General features: G+C 37.3%; 1 protein-coding gene across 1 annotated transcript in view; it reads right to left on the bottom strand.

Moving 5' to 3' along the window:
* Positions 1 to 15,339, bottom strand: part of PHTF2 (putative homeodomain transcription factor 2) — an 89,375-nt gene that overhangs the window by 61,834 nt on the left and 12,202 nt on the right. The window lies entirely within an intron of this gene.

Raw genomic sequence — 15,339 nt, forward strand, 5'->3', positions numbered from 1 at the left:
GGATGGGTAGCAACAAACCCAATGTAGGCCTTTTGTAAAACCAAGTGGTATACACCACACTTTCAACAAGTGGGGGATACCTATATCCTAATTGGGGAAAGAAGTTTAAATCATAGAATAAATTGGAATAATCATAAGCAAAGAGGTTTCCTGGCAATCTCTTTGATTCAACTGTCATTTATTTCTTTTGCTATCAATTACTACCAGAATCATATTATGCCAGAAGTGTTACTACAGAAAGCAAAGCTGCTTAAGTAGAAGGCAAAGTAAAAGATAAAACTTTTTTTTTTTTTAAGAGTAAAAAGTCTTTTCAGATGGCGAATAGAACTTTAAAGGAAGAAAAAAGATTTATGAAATTTAACCCACTTTGCTTCCCTGGTGGCTCAGAGGTTAAAGCATCTGCCCACAATGTGGGGGACCTGGGTTTGATCCCTGGGTCAGGAAGATCCCCTGGAGAAGGAAATGGCAACCCACTCCAGTATTCTTGCCTGGAGAATCCCATGGTAGGCTGCAGTCCTGAGCAACTTCACTTTCGACTTCACTTAAAATTAAAACATATCTACCTGGCCTCTGGCATTTGGATTAAATCATCAAAGTTTGAAAACACATCCTCATCTACAGATATTAAAATCTGGCTAAACAGCAAAGATTCCATTCGTTATTAGTAATAACAGCTAAGGTCATTTCACATCTTCCCACAGATTCTGCTAGGTTATACATCATCTAAAACTACTCTCTTACCTGGATTAACCCTAAGAATAGTGTATTACAGGCCACATACATATTATCAAATCATGAATCATGACCAAGTTTCTACTGCCTAAAAAAAAGCCAGTTAATGATATAGTAAAACAATGATTCAAGTTCAGAAAAAAAGTCTTGAAGGGTATTCTTTAATTCAATAAAGAGAGATAATCATAGTAGAATGTGCTTCTAAGAAATTATAAATCCAAAGAAAAAATACTCAGAGTTCATTATAATGCAAAACAGAATGAAGTAAGGACTATCGTCTCACACATCACTGAGAGTTGGTCTGAAAATGAGCAGTATTTGTGAGACAAAAGGTATAATAGGAAACATACTGGATATGGGGGCATGGGAAAGAGGTAACACGACAATTTCTGGCTTAAGTACCTTGAACTGTATAGGTATCATTAACCATGGCATGGAATTAAAAAAAAACAAAAACACAACACAGTTTTGAAAAAAGCTGTTGGAGCTCTAGGACAGCTAGGAATTATGTCTGAGATCAGAGAGTTGAAAAGGTGAAAAAAAAAAAATTGGAACTCAGAAGCTTAAACGAGATGTTTTGACATTATGTGGTCAATTTGATAATCTAGGGGAATAGAATAACTTAGTGAGATCAAGAACAAAATATTAAGAAGGGTAAATATTCAACTGGAGAGGAGAAATATCAAAAGTCAAGTTATTAAGAAGGACAAATATTCAACTGGAGTGAAGAAGTATCGAAATCAAGTAAGGAGACTTAGAAAAATTAGATAGGTAGGAAGAGATTGTATAATATATCTATATATGATAATTAAAGCATTATATTTACATATATAAAGGGAGTACAGTATACATATTAATATACTATAATAAATGGCAAACAGGAGTTTTAAGAAAAAAGGTAAGGAGAGCTAAAAATATTGAAACATTTTGAAGTTATTAGATAAACATATTCACGTCAAATAATCTTGATCACATTTAAATAGAGGCCAAGTCATTAGTTGAAATATGGAAGCTGGGAGTTTAGGAAATGGGGAATGATAAAGGTAAGAAATAACCAGTCGGGGAGACAATACATAATCAACTAGAGTGAGTTAAATTAGGGACACCAGGAAGAGCAAATACAGATGAGTTGGTATTAGAAACAGTCAGCTGGGAATCAGCTAAGTTACATGTTTGTATTTTCTCTTTCACCACCAAATCTCAGGATCAGGAGAGAAGAATTAAATATACAAACAAACACACACCTGCCACCAAATATCTACAACATATCAGGCATGATGCTATGCCCTTGGCAAGGCCCTTCGTTAAGTCTTCAAACTACATAGCTTGCTTTCTCTTTCTTCTGCTTCTCCCAAACAATTCAGGAGTACAGCCATTACGTGGGTCAGAGTTACCGGGGCGGGGGGCGGGGCCGGGGGTGTGGCGCATGCAAAGCAGGGTGTCAGAGATTCTGACACACAGGGGTAACCATGGTGGGTTATCAACCGAAGAGGGGTGTAGAAGGGGACCTTGTGGGAAGGGTAAAGAGAGGACATGTGAGAGTGACCCAGCCTAGCAGGGTAAAGAGATCAACTACTTGGAGAATATGCTGATGAGGGGTATCAGAGCCCAAGAAACATAGAGAAGGTCTAGAATAACGAGCTTGAATGGGATTAAGAGGGTATCCATATACAATATGGTATGACAAGAGACTGGTTACATTTATAGGGACTAATATCTCAAAGGCTTGGAAATGTTCCTCTGTTGACTCAAAAATCTCTATAAAGCTATTGAAGTAAAAGAGATAATTAGTTCAATGACATGAATGCTATATATAAGTAGAGGGGTTTCATTAATAAATTATGGCATATTTAGTCAAGAGACTAATAATCTTTAAAATTATGCTTTAAAAGGATGTTTAGTGATGTGAAAAAGTAATATTTTTGCATGAAAACAGGATATAAAAAACTAAATACAATATAATCCTAATTTTGTTGGGGTAAATTCACAGTGTTAATAGTAGGGTAATTGTGTGACCTTATACTTACCTGCATTTTCCACTTTTTGTAATGGAGACATATATTACTTTTAAACTATGACTAAAACATTAAAAAATCAAGAGGAAATAGCAGCTCATATTATCTAAGTGGCACCAAGTATTGGGTTTTCCTTGTTGTTCTGACAGTAAAGAATCCATCTGCAATGAGGGAGACCTGGGTTCAATCCCTGGGTTGGGAAAATCCTCTGGAGGAGGGCATGGCAATACACTCCAATATTCTTGCCTGGAGAATCCCCATGGACAGAGGAGCCTGGCAGGCTACAGTCCATGGGGTTGCAAAGAGTCTGACAGGACTCAGTGACACAACACAGCATCAAGTATTTAGGTACTGGGCTGCTGCTGCTACTGCTAAGTCACTTCAGTCGTGTCCGACTCTGTGCGACCTCAGAGACGGCAGCCCACCAGGCTCCCCCGTCCCTGGGATTCTATAGGCAAGAACAATGGAGTGGGTTGCCATTTCCTTCTCCAATGCGTGAAAGTGAAGTTGCTCAGTCGTGTCTGACTCTTAGCGACCCCATGGACTGCAGCCCACCAGGCTCCTCCATCCATGGGATTTTCCAGGCAAGAGTACTGGAGTGGGTGCCATTGCCTTCTCCGTAGGTACTGGGCTAGATGGTTTTAAATACATTTTCTCATGGGAAAGTACTGCCAAGAAAGTAACTGCCATTTTTCAAAATCAATTTAAGTCTCATTATGAAAATAAATAAGGCTTTTTCTATGAGTTATGTAACAGAAATTTTCAGCTAAGTTATGCTGTAATAACAAAACTGTCAGAAATTCTAGTACTGTAAAAGGGCAGATAGATATCTACATCCTAGAACATCAAGGGAAAAAAGGAGTTAAAGAGGCAAAATGCTGAAATACTCAAAAGCTCAAGAAAACAACACTTCATAGAGGACTCCTGCGGTAGAAGGGTAACTTAAATTGCATTACATGGTGATGGAAGGAATTAACTGGTTCACACAGGAAAGGGAGGGAACAGAGGAAGGGAGCCTGGCAAACTGCTCCACGGTAGAACTGGGAGAATTCCAAGTTCTGGAAGGAGCCAAGGAGAAAAGGCCATCATCAGTTCTTTGGCCTCTGGAGCCACCAGTAGGGGCTGGACATACAGGAGAAAGCAGCAGCTGTGGACTGTCTCTTCTGAATCCTCTCCTGGTGTTCCCTTCGATCCTCAAGAGAGTAAAAGTCTACCCTCAGAGCAAATGAGAGCTAGTGATACAGTGTGGTATCAGGGATTCTCGAGAGATTCAAAGTCTACCCTCATAGCTAACGAGATCTGGTGACGCAGTGTAATATCAGGGGTCCTCAACAGCCCCTGAATGCCAAGTTCCCAACTTTAATATGGAGTTGTAATCTGTAACTTAAAGCTTAAAAAGGATACAGCTGATTTAATGCCTTTCATGTATACTTAGGTAAAATCATTCAATCACTAAAAATAAACGACTGAAGTCCTACTACACTCTGAGGAGGACTCCAAAGGACCTGGTCTGTGTAATTTGATCCTGCCCAGGCCCCCTCCTCCAGTGATTTCAGGTGAGACAGCTGACTCAAATGAACAAATCAGATTATCTCTCCATGTCAGTGTCAGGTAAACAGAAAAAACAGAGACGAATGGTGAACAGAGGGAAATAAAATTAATACCACAGAGCCCTACAGAGAAGTTTCTAGAAATTCTGCTGCTGTGGGGCCTAACATAGTCCTGGTTTGTCTTTCCGTCCCAGCTCTCTCGGCCGTCTGCTGTTGGCACAGTTTATATGTGTAGTGGAAGGAGAAGCAGAATACAGTGGTGTATTTTCCGGGTCCAACTTTAATGAGAATGCTGCTGTTGATGCAAACCAACACCACTGCATAATTTACGAAGACTGTTTATTTTCCAATGTGCTAGTACATGGCAGTGTATTCTCAGTGGATTTATTAATCAAGGCACTATCCAATTAAAAACTTTCTCCAAGAAGTCATCTTGGCAAAGATAATTTTACTTCTATGTTTTTACTTAACCTAACTTTGCACAGTAAATTGTGAAAAGACCCTGCTAGTGAGAAAAAAGGGAGCATTGGTTGCTACTATTAATCATAGGAAAATAATTCAAATATGCCTTACTTAATCAATCAGAAGGTCGAAAACACATTGCCAAGGGTAAATACGAAAGTTCTGTTTAACAAATCTATAACATCAATTTCCAGGTGTTAAAGTTTTTACAATCAAGTCCATAAAATTTAACAATTAATACTCAAAACTTTCAGTAAATGATATTTCAACAATGAGAATGGAAATTATTAATAGTTTAAATAAATTATTAAACTATTTTAAAAAGCTTTTTAAAATCTATTCATTACTTAAAATAAAGTTTTAAAAATTAAGGATTCACTTCTCTAGTTTCTAAATCATCCAAAAACAGTGAAAGACCAAATATAAACTTTACTTTGTCTTCATTTTACCATTTCCAGTGCTGCACATAGTTTATATATCAAGCTTAAGAAAGAAAGTGAAAGTGAAAGTGAAGTCGTGTCTGACTCTTTGTGACCCATGGACTGTAGCCTACCAGGCTCCTCTGTCCATGGGATTCTCCAGGCAATAGTCGTGGAGTGGATTGCCATTTCCTTCTCCAGGGGATCTTCCCAACCCAGGGCTAGAACCTGGGTCCCCTCCATTGTAGACAGACGCTTTACCATCTGAGCCACCGGGGAAGCCTAAGAAAGAAAACCTCCCCCAAAAAACAAACTTCATCTCACCAAGTCCATGACAAGACATTCACCAACAACACAGATTATAATTCTCCTAGCCAAACATGCATTTATAAAAACTTATTTAAATAACAAGTTGACCTAGACCAAGCTAGTCAGAATATGTACAAGACTTCCAATAGACTAAACAAATACATTTAAGCTAATGTAGCAGTTGTACGAATAAACATAACTGCTGTTCTAGTTACTGAGCACTTGTTGCTTTGTCACAGATTACAGTCCTGGCAGGAAACAAGACACACAGGACGGATTCGATCCCACCACTCACAACCACCTGAGAGCCCACAGCCAAGAAAATGCAAAGTGAAAGAGGAAATAGGCCAGATTTGGATATAAAGTTGGGAGCTGAATAGCTATCAGTTAAGGAGTGAAGATTATGAAGCCTACTACAACTGGGTTTAAATTTTGGCTCATCATGCCTTCTTTATGTGACTTTGAAGAAACAAATAGACTTCTCTGAATCTTAAGTTTCTTCAGCTATAAATTCTGGATAATGGCAGTAATGTCTATTTCGTGAAATTGCTGTGATAATTAAAGGCAAGTACGGTACTAAGGACAATATTGTAGCACATAGTAAGTATTCAATAAATGCTACATGTTATCATCATTCAACAAGTTCAACAACTGTGACATAGGAAGCCCTGGGCCAACTACTTTACTTACACAGTATTATATAATCCTCATATTTTAAAGAAAATTGGACATATGAAATTCAATAATTTGTCCAAAGTCACAATATAGCAAATGATGGAACCAGATTCAAACACAGGCTCTATTTTTTTGTGTTTTTTTTTTTGTTTGACTGTTTACTCCTGGCTGACTTTCAAGTTATTAAGACTCGGTATCTGTATGTGCTACAAATTCAAATTGTGTCAAAGTGAGAGAGAATGTTTATTTTAAAACTTTTCAGACACTGTGCTAGAACTTTCTCAAAATACATTCAGACTTATGGTTACCAGTGGGAAAGGGGGATGGAAGAAGGATGAATTGGGGGTTTGGGGTCAGTAGGTGCTAACTATTACACATAACAGATGAACAACAAGGTCCTACTATAAATCACAAGGAATCATATTCAATACTCTGGGATAAACTATAATGAAAAAGAATGTAAAATAGAATGTATGTATGTGTATAACTGAGTCACTTAGCTGTAGAGCAGAAATTAACACAACACTGTAAATCAACTATACTTCAATAAAAAAATAAAATTAAAAAAAGTCAACCTTTTCACCCCATTTTGAAGATGAGGAACTTGAGTCTCAAAAAGGTTGAAACAACTTGCTCATGGTCAGAGAGCTTATAAGATACAGAATTTGGATCCCATCTATAAACACTGATACCCAAAGGCTGACTTTCCATTGCACAGTGCTATCTTCCTAAGATAAATCTTCATTTTCTCTTCTCAAAATAACAGCAATCTGTGGAAACTGCTATCTCTTAGTAGCTGAAACCATTTCAAATTACTTGTTAAGGTAAGAATTAAGTAACCATACCAACTATTTCAGATATATCCATTCTTTGATTTGCCAAGACTTGTTTTTAACCAATCACATTCCCAAGAATAACTATCACTTTTCCTTTGCATTCATGATTGGAGTATTATTACTTACTTTGCATATAAGAGGATTAACACCAACCGGGAACAGTGAGAAAAGATTCCACACCAAAGCACTTCATGTACATTGAGGAGAAAAATTAACTATTTATTAAAACATAAATGTATATACTTTCCTCTAAACTGTATTGTTTAATTATTTTAGATGAGTTTTTTAATAAGAGTAAGTTTTTTTAGTTTTTTTTTTTCTTTTTAATCAAAAGTAAATTCCCTGTACAGGGTTTCACTGGTCTCAGTTCAGTCCAGTTCAGTCGCTCAGTTGTGTCCGACTCTTTGCGACCCCATGAATCGCAGCACGCCAGGCCTCCCTGTCCATCACCAACTCCCGGAGTTCACTCAGACTCACGTCCATCGAGTCAGTGATGCAATCCAGCCATCTCATCCTCTGTCGTCCCCTTCTCCTCCTGCCCCCAACCCCTCCCAGCATCAGAGTCTTTTCCAATGAGTCAACTCTTCGCGTGAGGTGGCCAAAGTGAATAAAACCAAAAAAGCACATGAATAGGATAATTCTATAGATGGTTTACTGCATCAGACTGTAGATTACAATTATAATACCAAAATAATAAATTAAAAGGAACAATAATGCAAATTAAGTCACCAAGAGATAGCACTTCACATCCACCAGAATGTCTATAATTAAAAAGGCATCAGGCAACTTCCCTGGTGGTCCAGAGGTTAAGACTCTGTACTTCCACTGCAGGGAGCACAGGACAGATCCCAGTTGGGAAACTAAGATGCCGCAGGCAGCATGGCCAAAAAAAAAAAAGAGGAGAGACAGGCAATAACAGATGCTGGCAAGGATGGGGAGAAACTAAAATCCTCATACAATGCTTGTGGGAATGTAAAATGAAGAAGCCACTTTGAAAACAGTTTGACAGTTTTGACCTGGTAATTCCACTCCTAGTTACTATTCTAAGAAAAATGAAAACATATGTCCATATGAAGATGCGTATGTGAATGTTTATACTTGCACCATTCTTAACAGTCAAAAAGTGTAAACAATCCAGATGCCACCAATGGTGAATAAACAAAACATGGTACAGCTATACAATGGTATTCTTAGTTCAGTTCAGTTGCTCAGTCGTGTCCGACTCTGCCACCCCATGAACTGCAGCACACCAGGCCTCCCTGTCCATCACCAACTCCTGGAATTCACTCACTCATGTCCATTGGTTGGTGATGCCATCCAGCCATCTCATGCTCTGTCATCCCGTTTTCCTCCTGCCCCCAGTCCCTCCCAGCATCAGAGTCTTTTCCAATGAGTCAACTCTTCACATGAGGTGGCCAAAGTACTGGAATTTCAGCTTTAGCATCATTCCTTCCAAAGAACACCCAGGACTGATCTCCTTTAGAATGGACTGGTTGGATTTCCTTGCAGTCCAAGGGACTCTCAAGAGTCTTCTCCAGCATCACAATTCAAAAGCATCAATGGTATTCTACTCAGCAATAAAAAGGAATGGAGTACTCACATATGCTAGAACAGGAGTGAAACACATAAATAGCATGTTAAGAAAAGAAGTCAGATACAAAAGACCACTCTATCATTCTGTTTACATGAAATGTACAGAAAAGGCAAATCTATGATACAAAAAGTAGATCAGTGGTTGTGTGCTGGTGGGGGTGGAAATGAGGAATGACTATAAATGTTGTTGTTCAGTCACTAAGTCCTGCCTCACTCTTTGCAACTCCACGGACGGCAGCATGTCAGTTTTCCCTCTACAAATAAGCAATACATTTTTGGGGTTAATGATCAAAATGTTCTGAAATTAGATTGTGGTGATGGCTGTACACTTAAAACAACTGAGTTTTATTTCATTTAAGCTACATGTCAATAAAAGCTGTTTTGTAAAAAGGAATAGCTATGTTTCTGCAAAATTTCTTTAACTAAAATAACATAAGAGCATTTAAAGGGAAAAGACATATAAATAGATATAGATAGGTAGATATGTCTATAATTAAAGACACTGCAGGGAATTTTAGGATTTCTCTGTAAATATGTATAAGAAACTTGTTTGCAATTATTAAATACGTAATTTTTGCTTGGATAATCAGATAATTGCTATGAAAGTAAATAATAATGAGTTTTGTTTTGCTTTTTCTTAAGCAGGGCTTTAGAGACAGAAGATCTGGACAACCCAAGTTCTGCCATTTACTCAGTGAGTAGTGCACTCAGTGAGTAGAGCAAAAATGAAAAAAACCTCTGAACTTGCTTCTTCAGTGACATTTTTGAAATTGGACAGTGCAGCACTTAATATATATCAGGAACTTAAGTTTTATTTTAATGCCAGCTATGTCTAGCATTACACAAAAATATCATATACAACTGGAGAAAATCTGCTGTAATTCGATTCCATCAAAATGCCCTCTCTAGAATTTTTGGATCAACACTGAAATAAAAGAATGAGTTATTTACTCCATGACATGATATTTGAAACATAATAGAAAGCTGAGTTCGTTTCTGATTTTGACATCTATGGCACTATGGTATGAACTTGTAAATAGGGATGACAAGTTAAACATTCAATTTAAGCTATGAAGAAATTCAATGCTCATATTTAACTTAGACAATAAGCAATTTTTTAACTGAAGTATTTATAGGAAAATCTAGCTTTTGCAGCTTTCAATTTTTGATTTGTTCAACCTATCAAAAATATATCAGAACATTTCCCTAACCTAAACATCACAGGTAAAAAAAATTTCAGTTAAAAGTCAATTTCTTCTAGGTTTGATACAGGATACAGGATGCTTGGGGCTGGTGCACTGGGATGACCCAGAGAGATGATATGGGGAGGGTGGTGGGAGGAGGGTTCAGGGGTGGGAACTCATGTAACCTGTGGTGGATTCATGTCAATGTATGGCAAAACCAATACAGTATTGTAAAGTAAAAATAAAAAAAATAAATAAAAAGTCAATTTCTCAAAGAACAAAAGCATCAGGAAATGGACTCACACACTGAGAAACAAGGCAAATCTGAGTAACTGTACCTGAGCATTCTTCCATGTACTCTAAGAATTTCGCAGCTTCTTATTTCTCAATGGTCAGTACTCCTGTATAGTCATTTTTTAATTAATTATTTAATTTATTTTGTTATTTCTGTCTCCACTTGGTCTCTGCTGCTGTGCAGGCTTTCTCTAGTTGCAGTGGGGTGGGGACACAGCTGTGAGGCAGAAGAGTGCATGCACTCTCTTTGCAGTGGCCTCCTTTCTTGTGCAGCATGAGCTCTAGGGCTTGCAGGCTTCAGCAGTTGTGGCGCATGGGCTTAGCAGCTGTGACTCCCAGGCTGTAGAGCACAGGATCAGTAGTTGTGGCCCACGGACTTAGCTGCTCTGCGGCATATGAGATCTTCCCCGACCATGAATAGAACCCATGTCTTCTGCACTGGCAGGTGGATTCTTTACCACTGAGACACCAGGGAAGCCCCTGTGTATTCATTTCTGCTTAAGGGCAAATGAAAATTCCCTCTCATGGACACTTCTATTAAACAGCCAAGTAAACGAAAAAGGAACCTTGCGCTTCATAGACGTTAACCTAGGATGCCGTACATTTTCATCTGATATTTTTTAACATCTAACGCTATTAGACTACAGCTTGTTGACAACAGTATTTGCTTTACTCTGTCTCCAATTTGCTTTCAGGAAGAGTCCTTCTACACATAGACATGGAAGAAATTTCTAAAACAAACAAACAAAAAGGAATCTAGTTCTATTTAAGACCAATTTAAGATATTGCCTTGTTTACAAAGGGATTTAAATCAGAAAACTTCTACTCACTGTAAAATTATTTGCTTTATTTATTTTTAAAGCAGGGGACACAGAATTAACATCCGAGGCTTAAACTTCAGCCTTATCAGTGACTAACTAATGACTTCACTCAAATTACTTCAACCTCTTGATGTTTTCTCATTTACTGCAGTAGACAGACATTTCTGCAGAAACATCCTTTTTTAAAAAAAAAAAAAAGAAATCTCTCCCCCAACCCTTCCATTCAGGAAATCATGTAATAACAGCATTAGGATCAGGACTTTTGTCTGAAAAACAGAAAACTTGAAAGGAGAAGTACAGAAAGTACTGGTGTTGAGTCATGTTCACTGAAAATAACCTTTATATCACCCAAGATGTCAATAAGAGGTGGTCTATCTTTAAAATTTGTTATTTACCAAGTGCCAGACACAATTTCCACAAACTAATTTAATGAATCCTCACAATTCTATGAAGTAGATACTATTGCTATCCCTATTTTATAGTTACAAAAACTTAAGTTGTACAAAATTTAACAGTAAGTAGTGTAATATAGGAATTCAAATCCAGATGGACTGGCTCTACAGCTGAGGTCTTACCCACCAGTAATTTCATTCACATCCTTACACAAACCACCTTATGGTCTTCTGCCTTGGCTCTGATCACTAAGAGGTATCCGAGAAGGGTGGTATTCAACCCCTAATCATTGTCAGATGCTCTACTGACTCTCCATGGCTGCCTTGCCAGCTGGGAAGCTGTCAGACCTATTAAGAAAGCAAATGAAAATACACAAAACTCCTCCAGAAGTAGTTTACTCAGTTCTAAAAATATGCAAAATACTTAATATTATTAGTAACCACATGGATAACCATAAGGATTAAATGTGCTAAATCATATTGAGCTAACAACAGTAACAGACACGTAAGAGCTCAATAAATGTTAGCTATCATGTCATTTTGATAAATTACCTAATGCTTCCCTTTCCGTAATAACACAGCATGAGACAAGGAAGGAAGGTATATATGCCTTTTTTGCATTCTTTTAATGTTTATCACAGGATATACTCTGGTTTATTACTTGAAAACATAACCCTGACTAAATGATGCATACATATTATGAATCAACACTACAGCACCTTCCTTGTTTACATATTTCAACAGTTAACTATAAATAGCATGAAAAGCTGTATCATATTTATAAAGCAATTAAAATGCTAAGAGTATTAAAATATCTTGGTTATTTAAGTACCTTTGTATTTTAGAAAATATCTAACATATTACTGCCACTAATTCAATCATTTGAAATTAGAAATGAGATAATGAAATAGATCTAAGTTATTCAAAATCAAACACATTAAAGTGTTTAGCTTTCTTCCACTCACCTACATAAGATACAATTAATGTGGAGAAAAAGTTAAGATAAATTGCTCCTGGATGCTTAGTTCAGATTCCTCAGAATTAGAATCTAAGGGACCTGGACCACTATTATTATTGGTTAAGAAAAGATCTGCTTTAATTCAAGAATCCAGGTGGCTACAAAATTGCTACTAAGAGTGACTACAGGAATTCCTTTAGAAAACAGACTGTTTCATCTTCCCTATGTAGAATTAGGAAAAACTTTGCAGAGGAAGGAATGAACTGTTTATCTAGATAGTAAGACTATGCTAAATTACTAATCTTTGTCAAGTGCTTTGTAAAGAATTTGTAATCTTAGGCTGTACATGGGTTTCCCTGATAGCTCAGTAGGTTAAGAATCCTCCTGCAGTAATGCAGGGGAACCCGGTTCGGTTCCTGGGTTGGGAAGATCTGCTGCAGAAGGGACAGGCTACCCACGCCAGTATTCTTGGGCTTCCCTTCTGCCTTAATTGGTAAAGAATAGGCCTGCAATGCGGGAGACCTGGGTTCAATCCTTGGATTGGGAAAATCCGCTGGAGAACGGAAAGGCTATACCCACTCCAGTATACCAGGCTATACATGCTAGTGCTGTATATATTCTTATACTGATGAGAAAACAGAGGCTGTCAGAAAGTTCTGCATCTAGGGTTTCAGGGTAGAAATTCAAGTCCTGACTTACAACAACATGCCTTTTCCACTGCACTGCACTCTTTTCTATAACTTGGCCAGCATTTTCCTCAGTATGTTCCACAGATACTTGCAGGGGGAGGGGATGGGGAATTAAACAAACTGAAAAATTAACCATGTTTCTTCTATTTGTCTTATAGGCAGTAACACTACACATAAACTAAGAAACACTACACATAAACTATGAAATCCTATAATAAAGTTGTTAACCTCTATTTAACTCAATATTTGACTCAAACTTATTTGACCATACAAATACCTCTATTCTAATAACACCTATTAACATCATACAGAAAACACTTGGGGAATGTTCAGTTTAATACATTTCAGTCGCTCAGTTATGTCTGACTTCTTCGGCGCTCAGCCTTCCTCAAGCTAAAGTATTATGTTTAATACTTAATGTAACAGATATTCAGCATACAGGGACTATTTCATATTTACTACTAAATAAATTAAATCAAATTACTCAAAATAAGTGTCTGCCTTGGTATATGGCACATCATTGGCACTCAATATAATAAAGAACTACATAAACCAAAAGTTTTAATGCAAGTATTGTCTTCTGAAAGCACTGTTATCAAAGCAGAAAAATTTACCAAGCTCTAAATAAAAAGTAAAGCATTGAAATAAATAATAGAGTTACAAAGATAATGATTCCTTCCCTTATGGATTATCAGGGGGAATTAATTATATTGCACTCAATCTGTGGTAAGTGCTAGAATAACAAAATACCACTGTAACACAGAGTTAGAAAAATAACTGAATTTATACAAATACTACAGGTCATGCAGGCAGGAGGAGAAGAGAATGACAGAGGATGATATGGTTGGATGGCATCACCGACCTGATGGACATGAGTTTGAGTAAGCTCTGGTAGCTGGTGATGGACAGGGAAGCCTAGCATGCAACAGTCCATGGGGTCACAAAGAGTCGGACACAACTGAGCGATTGAACTGATTGACTGACTAGTCATGCAAAAGAGACTCAAAAGCCAACCTGAATAATCTCCTATTGGCAACACAATAATCTGAGCATCAATAACTGCAACAGGGTGAAACATTATCAAGTATCTTTGAAGCCAAGAGTTCACAATGATAATTAAAAACAAAGAATGCTGTTGACTTCTGAAGGTGGTAGGTAACTATGACATTAGTTCGTAAAGTTGTAAAAAAAAAAAAAAAAACGAACAAGAAAGAATCAAGAAAATAAAAATCGCCATATTCTTGCCTTACCAATAGCATGCATAAATTTCCTATATGAGCATTGGCAGGGAACACATAATCCAGTCTCCATGGGATTATGAAAGATGTCCTTCGGGGAAGATACTAGGTTTACCTATTAAGGATCAACTGAGTTAGTTTGGGGGTGGGGGTGGGCAATGAAGTGGGCACCTCAAGCAGTAAGGTAGAAAACAGTATGGGGAGATGTCAAAGTTTCATTTGTTGGAGAAGTGGAATTAATTCAGTGAGAGCTGAAGGCTGGAAGAGGTGACAAAGGTTACTGAAATAAATTTTTTTTTAATCCTTATGGTTTGTGAAGAAATGTGAGTTTATACCATATGTGATAAGTCTTCAAAGAGTGTTATTAAATATGTAAGTCCAAATTTTCATTTAAGATAAATTACTCTGGTGGCTGTAAGGAAGAAATATTTAACTGGAACAAGAATTAAGAAACAATGAAGACAGGAAGATTACAGCAAATCTGAGAACTATTTAGGAAATACAAGTAGTATATCTGAGTTCCCACAGTGCATCTAGGATAGTTTTCTTGTACCACTTGTATGATCGTTTTCTGTTTGCACTTTGGTTCTCCCATGATGCAGAGCTGCTGTAGGGTAGTACTCAATGCCTAATACATAGCAGGTCCATCATAAACGTTATTTAAATACAGATGGGTGCAAATTCTAACAGGACATTATTTTTGGAGAGAGAGGGAAGTCTTGATTTTTTTTTTAAAGGCTTTAATTCTGAAAGTCAAACTGTACTGATAAAACTTAAATGTATTGAGTTTTCCTTATATGAAGTCAATGTAATGAGGCTTCACAAACAATTTTTCCTAGTTTTCTACCAGTAAATAAAAATGAACCACGTGAAGTGTTGTGGCCACAAACCAGTAATTAAAAATTACTTTTTAATTAAAAAATTCTGTCTACCATTTTGATATTGGAAAAATAATACTTCATTCTCTGATTCCCCAAAACTCTATTAAAGAATTAAATTTTAATAAGGCTATCTTTGGCTTGCCAGGTGGTGCTAGCGGTAAAGAACCTGCTTGCCAGTGCAGGAGATGGAAGAGACACAGTTCAATCCCTGCCTGGATTTGGGAAGATCCCCTGAAGAAAGAAAAGGCAACCCACTCCAGTACTCTTGCCTGGAGAATTCCATGGATAGAG

Source organism: Capricornis sumatraensis, chromosome 5 (genome assembly GCF_032405125.1).
Source record: "Capricornis sumatraensis isolate serow.1 chromosome 5, serow.2, whole genome shotgun sequence".
Taxonomy (NCBI): Eukaryota; Metazoa; Chordata; class Mammalia; order Artiodactyla; family Bovidae; genus Capricornis; species Capricornis sumatraensis.